Consider the following 20,065-nt stretch of genomic DNA (forward strand, 5'->3'; position numbering starts at 1 on the left):
CAGTTCATGGGGTCGCTAAGAGTCGGACACAACTGAGCGACTTCACTTTCACTTTTCACTTTCATGCATTGGAGAAGGAAATGGCAACCCACTCCAGTGTTCTTGCCTGGAGAATCCCAGGTACGGGGGAGCCTGGTGGGCTGCCGTCTATGGGGTCGCACAGAGTCGGACACGACTGACGCGACTTAGCAGCAGCAGCAGCAGTACTAAAATACCAAGCCCATGAGAGTGCTTATGGGAGGAAAAATTCTACACTTGCCAAATGGTGTTAAGCCATAAAGTGGTGGAGCACATGTGGAATATACTACCTCCTAACCTGACAGGTGAAGTTAAATGTTGTGGGTGGGGAATCAATAGCCTCCGTATGTATCTGTCTTTCCTCTTCAGCTATATTGGTATAGCTGCTCCCTTGACTCCCTCTAGACATATCCTGAAACTCATAGTTTTGGCTTTTACTTTTCTTGCTAACTCTTCTCATATCTCCTTATGCAATTTAGGGAAAATCTTTTTTTTTTTTAAGTGACATTTAGTGCTCTACCACTGTGATTTTTCAAGGCAATTTCAGTCTATTGCTATGAGATGCCTGATGAATGAGAAACATGTTTCAAGAATGCCAATCAAGCATGCACAGACATACATATGGTGAATTTTTAAGTTCCTTCCAGCTGTCATAGGATAGGTTTATATGCAAAAGAGATATTTTGCATTTAATAGAATTTAAATTTCTCATTTGTATATAAATTTAATATTTTTTTCTAAATGTTTGTCAGGTATAGTCTCTTTTGATCATAACAAGTACTATTAAAAAACAAATGTGTCATGAGGAAACTGAGACCTAAGTGTCTTTGCTCAAGGTCACATTCCTGGTTAAAGGTCAGAAGGGCTATAGAGATGCACCTACTATACCATACTCATTCCCACTAGACAGGAGGAGAACCAGGCTTTGAATCTTGGACTTCTAATTATAAGTTCAGTGTTCTTTTCACTATGCCATGTGACCTTTCCAAGTAAAATGCCACAGCTTTCCAACATGGTAATTAGCTTTCAGTGTGACTTTGAGGCTTTCGGTATGACTTCTAGGGGAGATGGAGAAAGAGAGAGAAATCCCAAGTGAAAAACTCCAGTTAACCCTAGCAAGTGAATTTGATTTATTTTTCCTATGGATCTAATCAGTGTTGGAATTAATCTGAAATGTATAACTACGTTTTTTCATCTGTAGTTTGCCATATAGAGCTACTTTAAAAAGCACTCAGTGACATTTTTAGAGTAAATATGACAGGCAAATGTAAATGTAATTACACAAGTCATATATGGTGTGAGTCATTTGTAAAGTTCACTACGAATGAACTATACTGTACAGAATCCATTTGTCACTTAAGAAAATGAGATCATCTGCTTTTACATATGAAGGAAGAAATTTAGCAGTGCATTAAACCCAGTCTAAGCCAGAAAATGTCCAAATTAGCATTCCCCAATGGATTGGGTTCAAATAATCTAACCATGAAGATAATCCCCATTTACTCCTTTCCTGCTGAAGACTGGTAGAGAAAAGGAGTGGAAAATTTGAACAACTTGTGTATGACTTTAATTTTTTGTGTGTTTGAAAGGATACCTGAAAAAACACAGGTGGATATCTCTTCTGTTTAACCTCTTCCTTATCCTATGTCTCTATATTATATATTTTCATAATATACAAGTTCTAATATTCTGTGCAATAATATGCAATTGTGAAAACAATGAATTTCTTTGTGATATAACTGGCCAGATCAGAGAGAGATAGGTTAAACTCATAAGAACTAAAACAAAGTATTTTTCATTGCTATGCCTGCATGTTAAGTCGCTTCAATGTGTCTGACTCTTTGTAATCCTATGGACTGTAGCCCACCAGACTCCTCTATCCATGTGATTCTCCAGGCAAGAATACTGGAGTGGGTTTTCATGCCCTCCTCCAGAGGATCTTTCCAACCCAGGAACCGAACTTGCATCTCTTATGTCTCCTGCATTGGCAGGCATATTCTTTACAACTAGTGCCACCTGGGAAGCCCACTTATAAACTTGTAATGAACTAAAACAAAGTATTTTTCATTGCTATATAGAGGTACTAAAAGCTGAACATAGTAAAATTTATTTTCTCAGAATATATGCTCTCCATGCTACTGTTGCTGTCTGTAATTGGTTTTGAAATAACTTTTCCAAAAAGTGAAACTATGGAACAAGGAAGTATGTGCCACACTTTGGAAAAATTATTTCAAAATGTAGGTTTTGAATTGTTCCTAATGCCCTGCCATGTGATTTGTAGTAGTAAGTCACTGTCTTTGTGTACTACCTTTTAAGGAATAAGCATTCTAGAGCACAGAATACTGACAGAGGGTGTGAAGCCAGTATTTTAAGAACAAAGCAATAAGGTGACTGAGGTGACTACCCACATCTCATCCTCTATCTCTAAATGCTAAATTTGGCCTCTTCTCCTCATGATTTTTGTTTGGTCTTGTTCAGTTTCCCCTCATCCGTTATCAGAGAGAGCTCTCCCATCTCCTCACTGCTGGAAGACAAGGGTTATTTCAGTCCCTCATGTTCCTTCCTGCTTCTAATATTTTTCCTTCTATGAGTTACTCCAGCAGCCAATGTTTAGAAAAAAATAAACACACGCACATGTATATGTGTATATACATATATATATTTATATATTATATATGTAATATATATATATTATATATGTAGTGTGTGTATATATATATATATATATATACATACACACACACACACACACACATATATTTAATTTTACTGTACAGACCTAAGGCATTGGTTCCAGAATTTCCTGAGATTGGTTCCAAACTCCACAGATGCTGAAGTCCCTTATATAAAATGACATAGTATTTGCATATAACCAGTACATATCTTCCTGTATACTTTAAATCATCTCTAGATTACTTATAATGGAGAGTACAATGTAAATGCTATATAAATAGCTGCTCTGTGACAAATTCAAATTTTGCTTTTTGAAAATTTCTGAAATTTTTTTCAGTTATTTTTGATCTATGGTGGGTTGAATTCAAAGATGTGGAACGTGTGGATATGGAGGGCAACCTGTATTTATATATACATATACTTCCTGTGACAAGATTCCTTTTTCTTTCTCTCCCTACCCCCTCCCTTCTCCCTTCCCCCCTCCCCTCCCCCTCCTTCCTTCTTTCCTTCCTATCTTTTTTCTAGCTTTTAGCATGATATATATTTCTATAGTGTAATGTTTCCTTGAGACTCTGAAGTAGTTAATTGGGAGATTTTCAGCAAATAAAAAATTTAAAACCACCAGTTTGTTTATAATGATTAGAATGATAATTTAATAATAAGAGGATAATATTGAGCAGTAGTTAAGGAGATATTTAACACTTTTTTTGTACTTTGGTTGTTTTGCTTCTGCTGCTGCTGCTACTGCTGCTAAGTCGCTTCAGTTGTGTCCGACTCTGTGCGACCCCATGGACGGCAGCCCACTAGGTTCCTCTGTCCCTGGGATTCTCCAGGCAAGAATATTGGAGTGGGTTGCGATTTCCTTCTCCAATGCATGAAAGTGAAAAGTGAAAGTGAAGTTGCTCAGTCGTCTTAGCGAACCCATGGACTGCAGCCTACCAGGCTCCTCCGTCCATGGGATTTTCTCAGGATTTTTTTTTTTTTTTTAATTTCCTGCAATAAGTAGTCATTTAATTAAAGAACAAAATTAACAGGAATCAAAATGTTGCAGCTGTACTTTTTGTTAGACATTATATAAAAAAAGAATATAATACAGTAAATAATGTTGTATAACAGGAACTTAAAGAGTTCTCTAATTGTGATGAGAATAAAAAGGTCTTTTCCACATGATACTGAAGACACTGCGTACACGTCTCTTGGTCACAGCCTCAGTGTGGTGACCCTGCACACGCACGTCACCATCCTCAGTCACACTGCAGAACTGCAAAACAAGGTGGGAAGGCAAATAACAGTTTTCTTCAGGTCGAGTTCCTGGGGTCTCTTCTGACCCCAACAGTTGACACTCCTCAGGCCCCAGAGAGTGAAGGGTGTCCTCTGGTCATTCTCTCACAGGTGAGCGTGGCCAGGATTTCACCTGTGTGTGTGGTCCTGCTTCTCTGGCAAACACAGCAGGTAGTCATGAGCTGAACTTCAGGAAAGCTCCCTGATGAATGTTCAGTGTTGGTATCAAAATTTAAGCACAATTCTTCTCAGAAGAAAATCTCTATGGCCTTTGGAATCTTGTCGGATGCTTGCTTGATGCATGTACCTCCATTTCATTACTTTTGTATTCATTCAGTTCTTTACGAATTGCTGCCTTATCTGCTGCCGACAGTCTCATCCAGGGTTTGTCTGCCCGTCTGTCATAGTCCTGTGCTTTCTCCACCTCCACATAATCACTGAATCATATCAGAATTTTTCTGTCTCTCAGTTCATCAACCGTGGGTCTCTGATTAAGCTTTCTTGTCAACCTTTGCTTGATTTCTCTTCTTTCTTCTTGCTCTGTCTGATCATTCCTTTGTTTCAAGATATTTCTTCTCTCCAGTTCCTCCACCGCGGGTCTTTGGCTCAATCGTTCGGAGAGCTTCATTTAGATCTGCTGCTGGATCTCCTGCCGCTCCTCATCCGTCCTCTGGGGGGAAGATGTTTCGGTTCTCCAGCTCCTGCCTGCTGGGCCGGTTCCTTAGCTTCATCGCTAGGAGCTCCTCCTTGCATTTCCTCAGCAGCGTCCCAGAGATGATGGAGTCGTTCAGGGCCTCTTCGTCCTGATACAAGAGCAGGTCGTCCTTGAGTTCAGAATTCAGGATCAGGTTCTCCTTATTATCCTCGGACTCCTTGGCCACAGTCCGCTTACCGTCAGAGGCCCCGTCGAAGCTCCAGGCCTCCCCTCCCACTCCTTGCCCCACTCCACGCTGCACGTCCTCGACAGTCGGACGTCCACGCGCTTCTTCGGGGACCCTTTACTGTCCCTGCTTTGAAAGCTGTCCTGGCGGTGCTTGGTGGCCAGCGCCCTGTGCAGCTCCTCAATAACGCGGCTGGGGGACAGAGGCTGGTGGACGGTGGTGAGATGAGGAGACCCCATGGGCGTGGAAAGCTGTCCTGGGAGGGAAGGGTCAGTACTTTTCCCGCCAGAGCCTTGAAAGAGTACTGGAGTGGGTTGCCATTGCCTTCTGCTTCTACCCCATATATTTAAGCCAGGAAACTCTTCTCTACTCAATAACTTAACCCAGTTTTTGAAAGCTAGTTCTTTCCTGAAGCCTCAAAAGGAATAAGATTGTCATCTTAAGGGTGGGGAAATCCAATGAAATCTCATACTAAAAGTCGAATTCATGTAATCATTTTTTCCAAGGCAAAATCTTCAAGGAAATCTTTCATTATCTAATTTATCCCTTTATCTGTCTCACTCTTTTTATGTATATTATCTGTGTCTTTGGTGTCATGCTAACCTTGAGGGTCCTGGAACTTTCTAGTGCTTGCATTTAATAACAATTTACAAGCTATGCACCATCACTCAGTTTGAATAATGGTGAGCAAGGCTGAGGTCTAGCATAGGGAGAAATGGATTTGTAGATGCCTACAGGCCTATGTCTTCTTACAGAATGGCTGAAACCAGGCAAGAAATAGAGTAGTTTTTAAACTTCTACTACTAAGCCCCTTGAATCAATTTGTATGCTCCTGATTTTATTTTCAGGAGTATTTTTGTACGGTAATATAACCTACAGAGTATTTTTGCCTGATTATCAGTTATATTTTTAAACTATAGAAGAACATTTCCTGAGCTTCTATTGATTGCATCAGGCTATATTTGGTTCTATAAAAAATTCAACAAATATTAATTTAGTGCCAATTAAGAAGGAGACTAATCAATGCCTTAGAGGGAGAAAAGAAAACATAAAATACCACTCTCATTTTGCAGGATTTTATAATCTAGCTTAAAAGTTGTAGAAAAATTTCTGCAGGAACAATGCAAATCAGTGTAGGTGGGTACTAAATGTGTGTAAGTTTTAAGGGAAGAGAATATTTATAGGCAGCCAGAGCTGCTTATACATATGCCAGGATGGGTTTAAATGATGCATAGCAACCATTTTCTTTCCCTTTTCCTTCCTTTCCACTCCCCTCTTTTTCTTTTAAAACTCAACCTTTGGCTTTTGGATAGATTGTGATTTCCATCACTAAAAGAATTTTAGTGTTCTTGAACATTCCTCATCATCTCTGTGTCCTCACTGACTCTCACAGAGCCTGATGCAATGAGTTCACATGGCTAACTGAATGGAACCCACACCCAGTGAAAGCCATCAAAACCTTGTGACTCTTTTTTCCTTTCCAACCGCACACTCTGTCAAATTATCTGAGTTTGGAATTTTAGGGGGAAAAGGATTGCCTAATAACAGTTGTTTTTTGTTAACTTGTCTATGGCTCCCTTTGTTGTTGTCTTTGTTGTTCAGTTGTTAAGCTGTGTCCAACTCTTTGAAGTTATATACCCGGGGCTTTTGAATGCTTTCAAATTGTGGTGAACCATAAAGAAGTAGAGTTGGACCATAAAGAAGAACTGATGCTTTTGCATTGGGGTGCTGCAGAAGACTCTTGAGAATCCCCTGGACAGCAAGATGTAACCAGTCAATCCTTAAGGAAATAAACCCTGACTATTCATTGGAAGGAGTGATGTTGAAGCCGAAGCTCCAGTACTTTCGCCAACTGATACAAAGAGCTGACTCATTGGAAAAGACCCTGATGCTGGAAAAGACTGAAGGAAGGAGGAGAAGGGGGCCACAAAGGATGGTTGGATGGCATTGACATAATGGACATGAGTTTGAGTAAACTCTGGGAGATAGTGATGGACAGGAAAGCCTGGAATACTGCAGTTCATTGGGTCACATAGAGTTGGATACAATTTAGTGACTGAACAACAACAACAACAACTCAGGGCTTTGGTGGATATAAAAAATGAGTCATTATATTAAAACTCCAAAAGCTAATTTTAGGAAAGTAATATAGCCAGATCAGATCAGATCAGATCAGTTGCTCAGTCGTGTCTGACTCTTTGTGACCCCATGAATCACAGCACGCCAGGCCTCCCTGTCCATCACCAACTCTCAGAGTTCATGAGACTCACTTCCATCGAGTCAGTGATGCCATCCAGCCATCTCATCCTCTGTCGTCCCCTTCTCCTCCTGCCCCCAATCCCTCCCAGCATCAGAATCTTTTCCAATGAGTCAACTCTTCGCATGAGGTGGCCAAAGTACTGGAGTCTCAGCTTTAGCATCATTCCTTCCAAAGAAATCCCAGGGCTGATCTCCTTCAGAATGGACTGGTTGGATCTCCTTGCAGTCCAAGGGACTCTCAAGAGTCTTCTCCAACACCACAGTTCAAAAGCATCAATTCTGTGGTGCTCAGCTTTCTTCACAGTCCAACTCTCACATCCATACATGACTACTGGAAAAACCATAGCCTTGACTAGACGAACCTTTGTTGGCAAAGTAATGTCTCTGCTTTTGAATATGCTATCTAGGTTGGTCATAACTTTCCTTCCAAGGAGTAAGCCTCTTTTAATTTCATGGCTGCAGTCACCATCTGCAGTGATTTTGGAGCCCCAAAAAATAAAGTCTGACACTGTTTCCACTGTTTCCCCATCTATTTCCCATGAAGTGATGGGACCAGATGCCATGATCTTCGTTTTCTGAATGCTGAGCTTTAAGCCAACTTTGTCACTCTCCTCTTTCACTTTCATCGAGAGGCTTTTTAGTTCCTCTTCACTTTCTGCCATAAGGGCGGTGTCATCTGCATATCTGAGTTTATTGATATTTCTCCTGGCAATCTTGATTCCAGCTTGTGTTTCTTCCAGCCCAGCATTTCTCATGATGTACTCTGCATAGAAGTTAAACAAAAAGGGTGACAATATACAACCTTGATGTACTCCTATTCCTATTTGGAACCAGTCTGTTGTTCCATGTCCAGTTCTAACTGTTGCTTCTTGACCTGCATACTGCATACAAATTTCTCAAGAGGCAGATCAGGTGGTCTGGGATTCCCATCTCTTTCAGAATTTTCCACAGTTCATTGTGATCCACACAGTCAAAGGCTTTGGCATAGTCAATAAAGCAGAAATAGATGCTTTTCTGGAACTCTCTTGCTTTTTCCATGATCCAGCGGATGTTGGCAATTTGATCTCTTGTTCCTCTGCCTTTTTTAAAACCAGCTTGAACATCAGGAAGTTCACGATTCACATATTGCTGAAGCCTGGCTTGGAGAATTTTGAGCATTACTTTACTAGCGTGTGAGATGAGTGCAATTGTGTGGTAGTTTGAGCATTCTTTGATATTGGAATGAAAACTGACCTTCTCCAGTCCTGTGGCCACTGCTGAGTTTTCCAAATTTGCTGGTATATTGAGTGTAGCACTTTCACAGCATCATCTTTCAGGATTTGAAATAGCTCAACTGGAATTCCATCACCTCCACTAGCTTTGTTCGTAGTGATGCTTTCTAAGGCCCACTTGACCTCACATTCCAGGATGTCTGGAAGCTATAGTAAGTATTTTTTGCCAAAATCTTTTGACACTTTGCAATTTCAGTTCATTAATGTCACCTGGAAATTTCTGATTGAGTAATTAAATTTTGCTTTTAATACAATATAAAAAAGCCACAGAGTTGTAAAATATTCCCCAGTGCCAACTTGGAAGTGTTCTTGTTGATTCTCAAAAAAATGCCATCCATAAAAATATGGATGGTTAGTTGAATACATTTATCATCCAGACACCAGGACCTTTTTTGCACATGTAGTATCTCCATGCTCCTCTGTAGTTTGAGATATTTCCCTCTTGAGAAACCTATATGCAGGTCAGGAAGCAACAATAAGAACTGGACATGGAACAACAGACTGGTTCCAAATAGGAAAAGGAGTACATCAAGGCTGTATATTGTCACCCTGCTTATTTAACTTATATGCAGAGTACATCATGAGAAATGCTGGACTGGAGGAAGCACAAGCTGGAATCAAGATTGCCGGGAGAAATATCAAGAACCTCAGATATGCAGATGACACCACCTTTATGGCAGAAAGTGAAGAGGAACTAAAAAGCCTCTCGATGAAAGTGAAAGAGGAGAGTGACAAAGTTGGCTTAAAGCTCAGCATTCAGAAAACGAAGATCATGGCATCCGGTCCCATCACTTCATGGGAAATAGATGGGGAAACAGCGGAAACAGTGTCAGACTTTATTTTTGGGGGTTCCAAAATCACTGCAGATGGTGACTGCAGCCATGAAATTAAAAGAGGCTTACTCCTTGGAAGGAAAGTTATGACCAACCTAGATAGCATGTTCAAAAGCAGAGACATTGCCAACAAAGGTCCATCTAGTCAAGGCTATGGTTTTTCCAGTGGTCACGTATGGATGTGAGAGTTGGACTGTGAAGAAAGCTGAGCACCAAAGAATTGATGCTTTGGAACTGTGGTGTGCTCTTGAGAGTCCCATGGACTGTGAGGAGATCCAACCAGTCCATTCTAAAGGAAATCAGTCCAGGGTGTTCTTTGGAAGGAATGATGCTAAAGCTGAAACTCCAGTACTTTGGCCACCTCATGCGAAGAGTTGACTCATTGGAAAAGACTCTGATGCTGGGAGGCATTGGGGGCAGGAGGAAAAGGGGACGACAGTGGATGAGATGGCTGGATGGCATCACCGACCAGATGGACATGGGTTTGGATGAACTCTGAGAGTTGGTGATGGACAGGGAGGCCTGGCGTGCTGTGATTCATGGGGTCGCAAAGAGTCAGACATTACTGAGCGACTGAACTGAACTGAAAGCTACAACAGAATGCCAAGACCACATTTAACATCACCAAAGAACATTAAAATCCTTGGGTTTAATCCCATCTAAATGCACATTAACCTTTTTGTAATAAATTATTTGAACTTTTAATTATGTAGAATTGGCAACAAGAAAATCTGCATGATTGCCAACAAGCTTCAATGTTTTGTGTGTGTATTCACATATGAAAGAAAGAGAAAAAGCAAAAGAGAACAAGAGTATGAAGGCTTTGAAAAAAAACAACAACATTATTTCACCAGAGTGAACATAAATGCTGCCAGAGGAATCAAAATAATGAGTTTCAAGCATTGTTAGCCTCTATTTTTAGGAGAAACTCAAAAAATACATTTTGTGAGGGTCATTTCCTAAGAATTTTGTTATTACTGAAATAGGTAAGAAGTAGGCATCTTGCATTTACCTTACCAGTAAGGAAAATGTGCTGTTTTCTTAGCCTTGGGACTGATACATGGTCATATATTCTGTAAAATCAATGCATGATATATGTAATCAGCAGTTTAATCACTGATGCTGCTGCTGCTAAGTCACTTCAGTCGTGTCCAACTCTGTGCGACCCCATAGATAGCAGCCCACCAGGCTCCCCCATCCCTGGGATTCTCCAGGCAGGAACACTGGAGTAGGGTGCCATTTCCTTCTTCAAGAATCTCACAGTTGTATCTATTTCTAAATGCTTTCAGATATCAAAAACAAAACATAAAACAAAAACTTTTAAAAATTCCTACTGCTTATTTTATATATTGGTCTTGTTATTTTGTTTCTAAAGAGAATACATAAAGTTAGAACTACACATTTTGCTTTTTATCTGTTTTAAACATTTAAAAAAATTGACACTTAATTCTCTGAAATGTCTCTTCATTTTACAGTGCTCCTAAATAATGATTCCCACCTAAAGTCTACATAAACCCCTGGTTATGTGTGTCAGTGAAGATGCTGTCCACGAGACTGAATATTAACATATATGCTTCCTTCTGCTTAATCCATATCACAATAAAAATAGATTTTAGTGACTAACATTTTTGCCATAGTGATTATAATTCTAGTGTAATAGACAGTTCAGCATAAAGGTCTGTTTGCTTCAGAGCTCACTGCACAAGAGAGCCTAAACTCTTGAAAATAAAACAGATGCCTTGAAAATTATCAGGCTTGTATTTAATTTATGCAGTTTTCCCATTAATAGCATTATCTATTTAACACATCCATTACACATCCTCAGTGTTAATTTAGACAGAAAAAAATGTAACAACTTCAAAAGGAAATCTTCCATTAAATTAAGAATATTGACTTTAATGGATGTCCCAAATAGACATGGAAATTAACAGGATGAAAAAACAAGTTGATTAAAAGTGGTCCCATTATAATTTGTTATGCCACATAGAATGAAAATATTAAGATGGAATTCACTAAAAAGATAGTGCCATCGAAAGCTTTTTGTACTCTAAATACATGACTTTAAAAGCTGTTAAATCATAGACTTTTATGTAAAAATATGACTTTCTGAATAAATCTGTATCTTGCAAAAAATATTCTGGTATTTAGAAGACTTACTTTATTTTGATGGTCAAGGAGTAGATGCAGTGATCAACAGGCTTGTTTAATGACCTCATTTCAAAGAAATTCTGGACCTTCTCAGGGCAGGCAGTGTGAATTTTTTTTTTTCTTTGCCCCTTTCTCCTCTTTCTGCATTCCGTAGTTCACAAATAGCTATTATTATGTTCATCAAATTTCTTGAATTCCCTTTGAATGATTCATTCTTTCTTTTGGACCTTAAAATCTTTCTGTTTTTTGATTCTATTAAAGTGCCAGTATGCCTGAGTCATCAAGGAGCAGCCTCAATAACAGTCCCAGGTGGCAAGGATTTTCCAACTGATGGGCAAGGGATGGGGTGAAAGTGAAAGCTGCTCAGTCGTGTCCAACTCTGTGACCTATGGACTATACAGTTGATGAAATTCTCTTGGCCAGAATACTGGAGTGGGTAGCCGCTCCCTTCTCCAGGGGATCTTCCCAGCTCAGGTTTCAAACCTAGGTTTCTGAAAGTGCAGGTGGATTCTTTACCAGTTGAGCCACCAGGGGAAAAAAGGGATGGGGTAGGAAGAAGAAAAGCAAAGTCCAGTGAAAACAGGCAAAGTATAGGACCTGGAGTGAAGAAACAGGGCTAAATAGGGTGAAAGGAAAGGTGAGTGGGAACAAACAATTCCTTCTTTACTATAATATGTCTAGTTCAGCAATTTAACTGATAACCTTTTTAAACTACTGATTCATCCATTCAAACTGTTTTATTATATACTTAAAATTGCACTGGCCTTGGGAAGGCACTGCAACTATAAAGATAAATATAACAGAGCCCCAGTTCAGTCTAATGTATAATGGACTGTAAATGTAAATTATTATATTTTAATTAAATTTAAATTACTCATTTATAGTATACTTACTGATGGTTTGCCACACACAGGGCACTGGCTATAAAGTTGCCAAGCAACTTACCATCTTTAAGTAGCTATCTAGTTGAGGAAGACAGAAAATTAATTGTAAAACTCCACAAAATCTATATGATATGTCATGTGTTGATAAATGTATGGAGACAATAAGAGCATAATGGAGGCTATGATAATCATGCTTATTGAAAAGAGGGGAGGGATGATTGGGGTAGTTTTCAAAGGAGAACTGTAACATAAGCCCTCGTGAAGGAGGACTAAGACTTAACCAGACAGAGAAATCTAGAGAAGTCATTGGACATTTTGGGTAAATGAGCACAGCAAGTATAATGGCTGGGAGGTGTTAAGCAACAGGATATAGGCAAATAAATTTAAAAGATATCTTAAGTTTGAATCATCCGTGCGTTGTGGAATATGTATGCAGAGGGCTTGGTGGTGGAGGCATGTTTTAGTGGGAGATAACAATGAACAAGTAATCTGTTACTGGGTTACAGAACAAGCAGGAGATGGCAAGAGTGAACATCGACATTTTAGGAATCAGAAAACTAAAATGGACTGGAATTGGTCAATTTAATTCAGATGACCATTATATATACTACTGTGGGCAAGAATCCCTTAGAAGAAATGGGGTAACCATCATAGTCAACAAAAGAGTCTGATATGCGTACTTGGCTGAAATCTCAAAAAGAAGAGAATGATCTCTGTTCTTTTCCAAGGCAAACCATTCAATATCACAGTAATCCAAGTCTATGCCCCAACCAGTAATGCTGAAGAAGCTGAAATTGAAATGTTCTATGAAGGCCTACAAGACCTTCTAGAACTAATATTCAAAAAATATGTCCTTTTCATTATAGGGGACTGAAATGCAAAAGTAGGAAGTTAAGAAATACCTGGAATAACAGGAAAATTTGGCCTTGGAATGCAGATGAAGCAGGGCAAAGGCTAATAGAGTTTTACCAAGAGAATGCTTTGGTCATAGAAAACACCCTCTTCCAACACACAAGAGGAGATTCTACACATGAACATCGCCAGTCAATACTGAAATCATATTGATTATATTTCTTGCAGCCAAATATGGAGAAGCTCTATAAAGTTAGCAAAAACAAGACTGGGAGTTGACTGTGGCCCAGATCATGAACTCCTTTTTGCCAAGTTGAGAATTAAATTAAGGAAAGTTTATGGAAAACCACTAGACCATTCTGGTGTGACCTAAAACAAATCACTTACATCAGAAGTGACAAATAGATTCAAGGGATTAGATATGATAGAATGCCTGAAGAACTTTGGATGGAGGTTCTTGACATTGTACAGGAGGCAGTGATCAAGATCATCCCCAAGAAAAAGAAATGCAAAATGGCAAAATGATTGTCTGAGGAGGCCTTACAAATAGCTGAGAAAAGAAGAGAAAGGAAAAGAAGAAAAGGAAATAGAAACCCATTTGAAAGCAGAGTTCCAAAAAACAGCAAGGAGAAATAAGAAAGCCTTCCTCAGTGATCACTGCAAAGAAATAGAGAGAAAAACTAGAATGGGAAAGACTAGACATCTTTTCAAGAAAATTAGAGATACCAAGGGAACATTTCATGAAAAGATGGGCACAATAAAGGACAGAAAAGGTATGGACCTAACAGAAGCAGAAGATATTAAGAAGAGGTAGCCACAATACACAGAAGAACTATACAAAAAAAGATCTTCATGACCCAGATAATCACGATGGTGGTATCATTCACCTAGAGCCAGACATCCTAGAATGTGAAGTTAAGTGGAAGCATCACTACAAACAAAGCTCATTGAAGTGACGGAATTCCAGTTGAGCTATTTCAAATCCCCAGATGATGCTGTGTAGGTGCTGCATTCAATATGCCAGCAAATTTGGAAAACTGAGCTGTGACCACAGGACTAGGAAAGATCAGTTTTCATTCCAATCCCAAAGAAAGGCAATGTCAAAGAATGCTCAAACTATTGCACAATTGCACTCATCTCACACGTTAGCAAAGTAATGCTCAAAATTATCCAAGGCAGGCTTCAACAGTACATGAACTGTGAACTTCCAGATGCTCAAGCTGGATTTATAAAAGGCAGAGGAACCAGAGATCAAATTGCCAACATCCGCTGGATCACCAAAAAAGCAAAAGAGTTCCAGAAAAACATCTACTTCTGTATTGTTGACTATGCCAAAGCCTTTGACTGTGTGGATCACAACAAACTGTAGAAACTTCTTAAAGAGATTGAATACTAGACCACCTGAACTGCCTCCTGAGAAATCTGTATGCAAGTCTAGAAGCAACAGTTAGAACCAGACCTAGAACAACAGACTGGTTCCAAATCAGGAAAGGAGTACATCAAGGCTATCTATTGTCACCCTGCTTATTTAACATATGCAGAGTACCTCATGAGAAATGCTGGACTGGATGAAGCACAAGCTGGAATTAAGATTGCTGGAAGAAATATCAATAACCTCAAATATGCAGATGACCCCACACATATAGCAGAAAACAAAGAAAAGCTAAACAGCTTCTTGATGAAAGTGAAAGAGGAGAGTGAAAAAGTTGGCTTAAAACTCAATATTCAGAAAACTAAGATCATTGCATCTGGTCCCATCACTTCATGGCAAATAGATGTGGAAACAATGGAAACAGTGACAGACTATTTTGGGGGGCTCCAAAATCTCTGCAGATGGTGACTGCAGCCATAAAATTAAAAGACGCTTACTCCTTTGAAGAAAAGTTATGACCAACCTAGACAGCATATTAAAAAGCAGAGACATTACTTCACCAACAAAGTTCCATCCTGTTAAAGCTGTGGTTTTTTCAGTAGTCATGTATGGATGTGAGAGTTGGACTATAAGGGAAGCTGAGCGCTGAAGACTTGATGCTTTTGAACTATGGTATTGGATAAGACTCTTGAGAGTCCCTTGGACTGTAAGGAGTTCCAACCAGTCCATCCTAAAGGAGATCAGTCCTGAATATTCATTGGAAGGACTGATGCTGATGCTGAAACTCCAATGCTTTGGCTACCTGATGTGAAGAACTGACTCATTGGAAAAGAACCTTATTCTGGGACAGCTGAAGGCAGGAGGAGAAGTGGACTACAGAGGATGAGATGGTTGGATGGCATCACTGATTCAATGGACATGAATTTGAGCAAGGTCAGAGAGTTGGTGATGGACAGGGAAGCCTGACATGCTGCAGTCCATCGGGTCACAAAGAGTTGGACACGACTGAGTGACTGAACTAACTTACTTAGATATCTGGCTGTTAATCAATTGTACGTGATAGTAAGCCATGGAACAATGGACTGACAGTATAATATTATAGAATCTTTGGCTTGGGTAGTAAAGTGGCCTCACGAATGAATTAGAGGAGGGTCAGCAGTAGTCAGTAAAATCTTTTATTTCATAGTCCAGAGTCTAGGTACTTTATGAGACATGAGCTTACAAAGGAGAATGGGAATGATATCAGTAATGTAAATGGTCAAATAACAGTGAGGGAGAAGAATAATATGGGTTTTGAAATGAGGATCCTTGATAGTCAGGCTCCTGAAAAAAAGCAGTAGATTTTAATCCCACAGAGTGTTTACTGTACATTTATTATTAATACTACACCAAGTAAGAATTATCTTTTTCATAAAAAAAGAAAATATTTGGAGCACAGCAAAGCAAGAGCGACCTTATTTTCACACCAGTCATTCTGGATAGATTTGGTCAAAATAATATCCCTTTTGAGCCTGAATAAAATGCAAAAGGATGCGATTTCACAACCTTCTTGGCAGATAGAGAGCAAGACCTAATATCTTTTTTTTTTAATTTTTTTCTTCCAATTAAGCTCTAACTTTTCAATTTTCTAGGTTATTTTTCTAAACTGTCCCTTTCTTTCTTAAAATCAGTGGCCCAAATACATAACTAATCAAGAGAGAGGTTTTTACTTTTGTCGAAGCCTCTGCAGAATGATGCAGATGAACAAGTGCTGTCTTATCAGTCAATCCAGACATTTGCCCCAGTTCAGATCTTAAATAATCTTTCTACTTTAGTGCATGTCTGTGGCCAGATGACCTTAACTTCAGTATCTCTCAACAATCACAGGTAAGAGACAAAATGAAACGAGTGTTGCAGGGTCTTCCTTGAAGCCCTATTGTTACTTAGTAACCAAGCAACAAAATTCAGAATTTAAGGAATTAGGGCTTTAGGAGTTGAGCTCAAGTTTTTCCAATACATCATTGTTCTCAAAGACAAAACACTTAGCTATTCAGTCTCTTTTATTATTTGATTTTTTGTTAAACATTATACAAGATTTCATTAAAAAGAGATGAAAGACAAGCACAGACTAAATAAAATGTCTTGTGACTTGAAATAAAAAGACATTAAGGGAAAAAAAAAAGCTTAAGCAAGGTCCTTGTTTACAATTGAGCTTTGTATAATCATGCTGTGTATTCCAAGCACTGTTTTGTTTTATTAAGTGATTATCAGCATTGGTATTTGAATTTTGTCTATATTTGCAAATGATACTGACAGAACGTCCCACAGACATTTTGATTCAGTAAGTTTCATATAATGACATATAATCTATTGTCTTATATCAGTGAACACTTATCATTAACAATACAGCATGCTAACTGGCTTTCTTTACCTTGCTGTTTCACCACCATTTCATCTCTATGTTTAACTTATTCACAGTAAGCTAGTAATACTTATTGGCACCATTTTATGCAGTACCATTCTTGGTAAATTATGAATGAATCTGACCAGGTCCAGGGCTTTCTGTTTTGCAAAGTCTGGATAGACATTTAATCAACTGTTCACACGAATATATAATAACAGGCTGTAACAGTTGGTTTGAATGATAAATACAGGAAGGAAGCTGTGAGAGCTTATTACAAAAAAAGCCAATTTAGACATAGGGAGAGATGAAATGTCAGGAAAGATGCCCCAGAAGAAATAAAATTTGAGCTGAAATATGGGAAAAAGTAAAATGCAAGGGAACGAGAGGAGGGAAATAATTGCAAATGAAGAAATCAGCATGTGGAAAAGGTTAGCTTTAGAGTACATCAGAATTACCTAGAAGTCTTGTTAGAACATACATTCTGAGCTGCATCTTAGAGCTTATGATTCAGTAAGTCTAGGGCAGGGTCCAAGAATTTACACAAAACACACTTCTGACCAGTTCTCTGGTGATACTGCTATTGCTGGTCCAGAGATCATACTTTGAGAAACACTGGAGTAGAAAAATTGAGGGAAGGTCATTATGGCTATACACTGTGAAGAAGGAACAAGGGATGGAAGAGACAGAAATGTACAGAGAAGGCAGATGAATGAAACTTTAATAAGATTTTTTTTTCATAGCTTTAAAAACAGTTGGGATTTCTTAGTAGATTTTAGGTAAGTAACTGATTTGATCACATCTGTCTTTTGAAAAGATCATTTACTTTATATCATTCAAAAGAAATTGGAAGGTAAGTTAACAAAATGCATGGTGTTAGGAGCTTATTCCAGGCATTCAGAGGAGAGCAATGGCAGAGTAACAGGAGTAACAATGCAGAGACTGACAGAGATACAGGGATATTTAAGAGGGAAAATCAATAAGATATAGTAACAAATTCAATATGAGTGTTGGAGAGGGACAAGTCAAGATAACTCCAAGAATTTTACCTTCTAATGTCTGGATGGTGCTTTGTGGTACCACCCAGGAAAAACATGCATGTAAGAGGGCCAGGTTGGAGGTAGACTTGATGAAAGGAATAGTATAATTAAGATATTGAGTTTTTTATTGTTGTTGTTTTAGTAGAAATGTCAAATGGGCATTTGGATATCTGACTCAGAGCTCAGATATAAAGTATGTGCCCAAAATACAAATTGGAAAGTCATTGACCTATTGATAGATTTGAAGTTTTGTGTATGGATCAAATCACTTAAGTTTAAAGCATACAATAACATGAAAAGGACTAGAACCAAGTTTAAGGAAATAAAACTTGACAGAAAAAATAAAATGAGGTAATAAATAAAATTCTGAAAGAGATGGGAATACCAAACGACCTGACCTGCCTCTTGAGAAACCTATATGCATGTCAGGAAGCAACAGTTAAAACTGGACATGGAACAACAGACTGGTTCCAAATACAAAAAGGAGTACGTCAAGGCTGTATATTGTCACCCTGCTTATTTAACTTATATGCAGAGTACATCATGAGAAATGCTGGGCTGGAAGAAGCACAAGCTGGAATCAAGATTGCCAGGAGAAATATCAATAACCTCAGATATGCAGATGACACCACCCTTATGGCAGAAAGTGAAGAGGAACTGAAAAGCCTCTTGAGGAAAGTGAAAGTGCAGAGTGAAAAAGTTGGCTTAAAGCTCAACATTCAGAAAATGAAGATCATGGCATCCGGTCCCATCACTTCATGGGAAATAGATGGGGAAACAGTGGAAACAGTGTCAGACTTTATTTTGGGGGGGCTCCAAAATCACTGCAGATGGTGACTGCAGCCATGAAATTAAAAGAGGCTTACTCCTTGGAAGGAAAGTTATGACCAACCTAGATAGCATATTCAAAAGCAGAGACATTACTTTGCCAACAAAGTTCTGTCTAGTCAAGGTTATGGTTTTTCCAGTGGTCATGTATGGATGCAAGAGTTGGACTGTGAAGAAAGCTGAGTGCCAAAGAATGGATGCTTTTGAACTGTGGTGTTGGAGAAGACTTTTGAGAGTCCCTTGGACTGCAAGAAGATCCAACCAGTCCATTCTGAAGGAGATCAGCCCTGGGATTTTTTGGAAGGACTGATGCTAAAGCTGAAACTCCAGTACTTTGGCCACCTCATGCGAAGAGTTGACTCATTGGAAAAGACTCTGATGCTGGGAGGGATTGGGGGCAGGAGGAGAAGGGGACGACAGAGGATGAGATGGCTGGATGGCATCACTGACTCGATGGACGTGAGTCTGGGTGAACTCCGGGAGTTGGTGATGGACAGGGAGGCCTGGCATGCTGCAGTGTCACAAAGAGTCTGGGACATAACTGAGCAACTGAACTGAACTGAACTGAAAGAAAGTTGAGAGATTGTAGAAGGAAAAAAATAAAATTGCTGTTCAGATGTCTAGTCATTTTCATATGGATGCTATGTATGTGGTGTTATTTCCCATTTCTGAAGGTGTTTAGAATCCTCTATTTAACATCAGTGCTCTGATGTTTTACCAGCATCTACTGGAAATTTTAATTTTTTTTAATTTTTTATTCCTTCTTAAAATTTCTAATTGGTAGTATGATCTTATACTTGAACTAGGATATTTTTATACTTGAAATTACCAATATATATGCTGGAAAAACAGTTCTGAACAGGACTGACCAGAGCAAACTGGAATATATGGTCTTTCTATTTTAGTGATATTTTAGATCTTCTGGATTAAAGTTTTAAATTTTCTGCTTTATACCCTCTTATTTTCAGTCATTTCTAAGGAGTTTCTTTGAGAGTAATTAAAGCATTAAAAAGTTTATTGGAAGATTTATATGTGGACAATTGTTTCCTGGTAGTTTTACTGTACAGAGATCTGGAGCAAAACATTTTGGGTGGTGGGGACTCCTCCTTCCTCCAAATACCATTCTTTCAATGGTTTTACTTGTTTGTTTTCTCTGAATAATCAGTACTTTATTGAGCAATTTCAAGTCTCCAACCTACTTCCAAGGAACGCATTGGGAGAGGAGGGAGAAATCTCTGAGTTCAGTATGTCAACCTCACTTCCCCCATGTTTCAGTCTGATGCTTTGTTCCTGTACTCAAATGGCCCTGTGTCTTCCACATCCAGAGCCTCTGTAGCTCTGCTGC

At 39.0% G+C, this 20,065-nt stretch overlaps 1 protein-coding gene and 1 pseudogene across 1 annotated transcript in view; one reads left to right on the forward strand and one right to left on the reverse strand.

Annotated features, from left to right (window-relative positions):
* The window catches only part of LRRTM4 (leucine rich repeat transmembrane neuronal 4), a 1,003,994-nt gene that overhangs the window by 364,517 nt on the left and 619,412 nt on the right, over positions 1–20,065 (forward strand). The gene's annotated exons all lie outside the window — the stretch shown is intronic.
* LOC102392304 overlaps positions 3,974–20,065 on the reverse strand; it is a 146,744-nt pseudogene continuing 130,652 nt past the window's right edge.

Source organism: Bubalus bubalis, chromosome 12 (assembly GCF_019923935.1).
Source record: "Bubalus bubalis isolate 160015118507 breed Murrah chromosome 12, NDDB_SH_1, whole genome shotgun sequence".
NCBI lineage: Eukaryota > Metazoa > Chordata > Mammalia > Artiodactyla > Bovidae > Bubalus > Bubalus bubalis.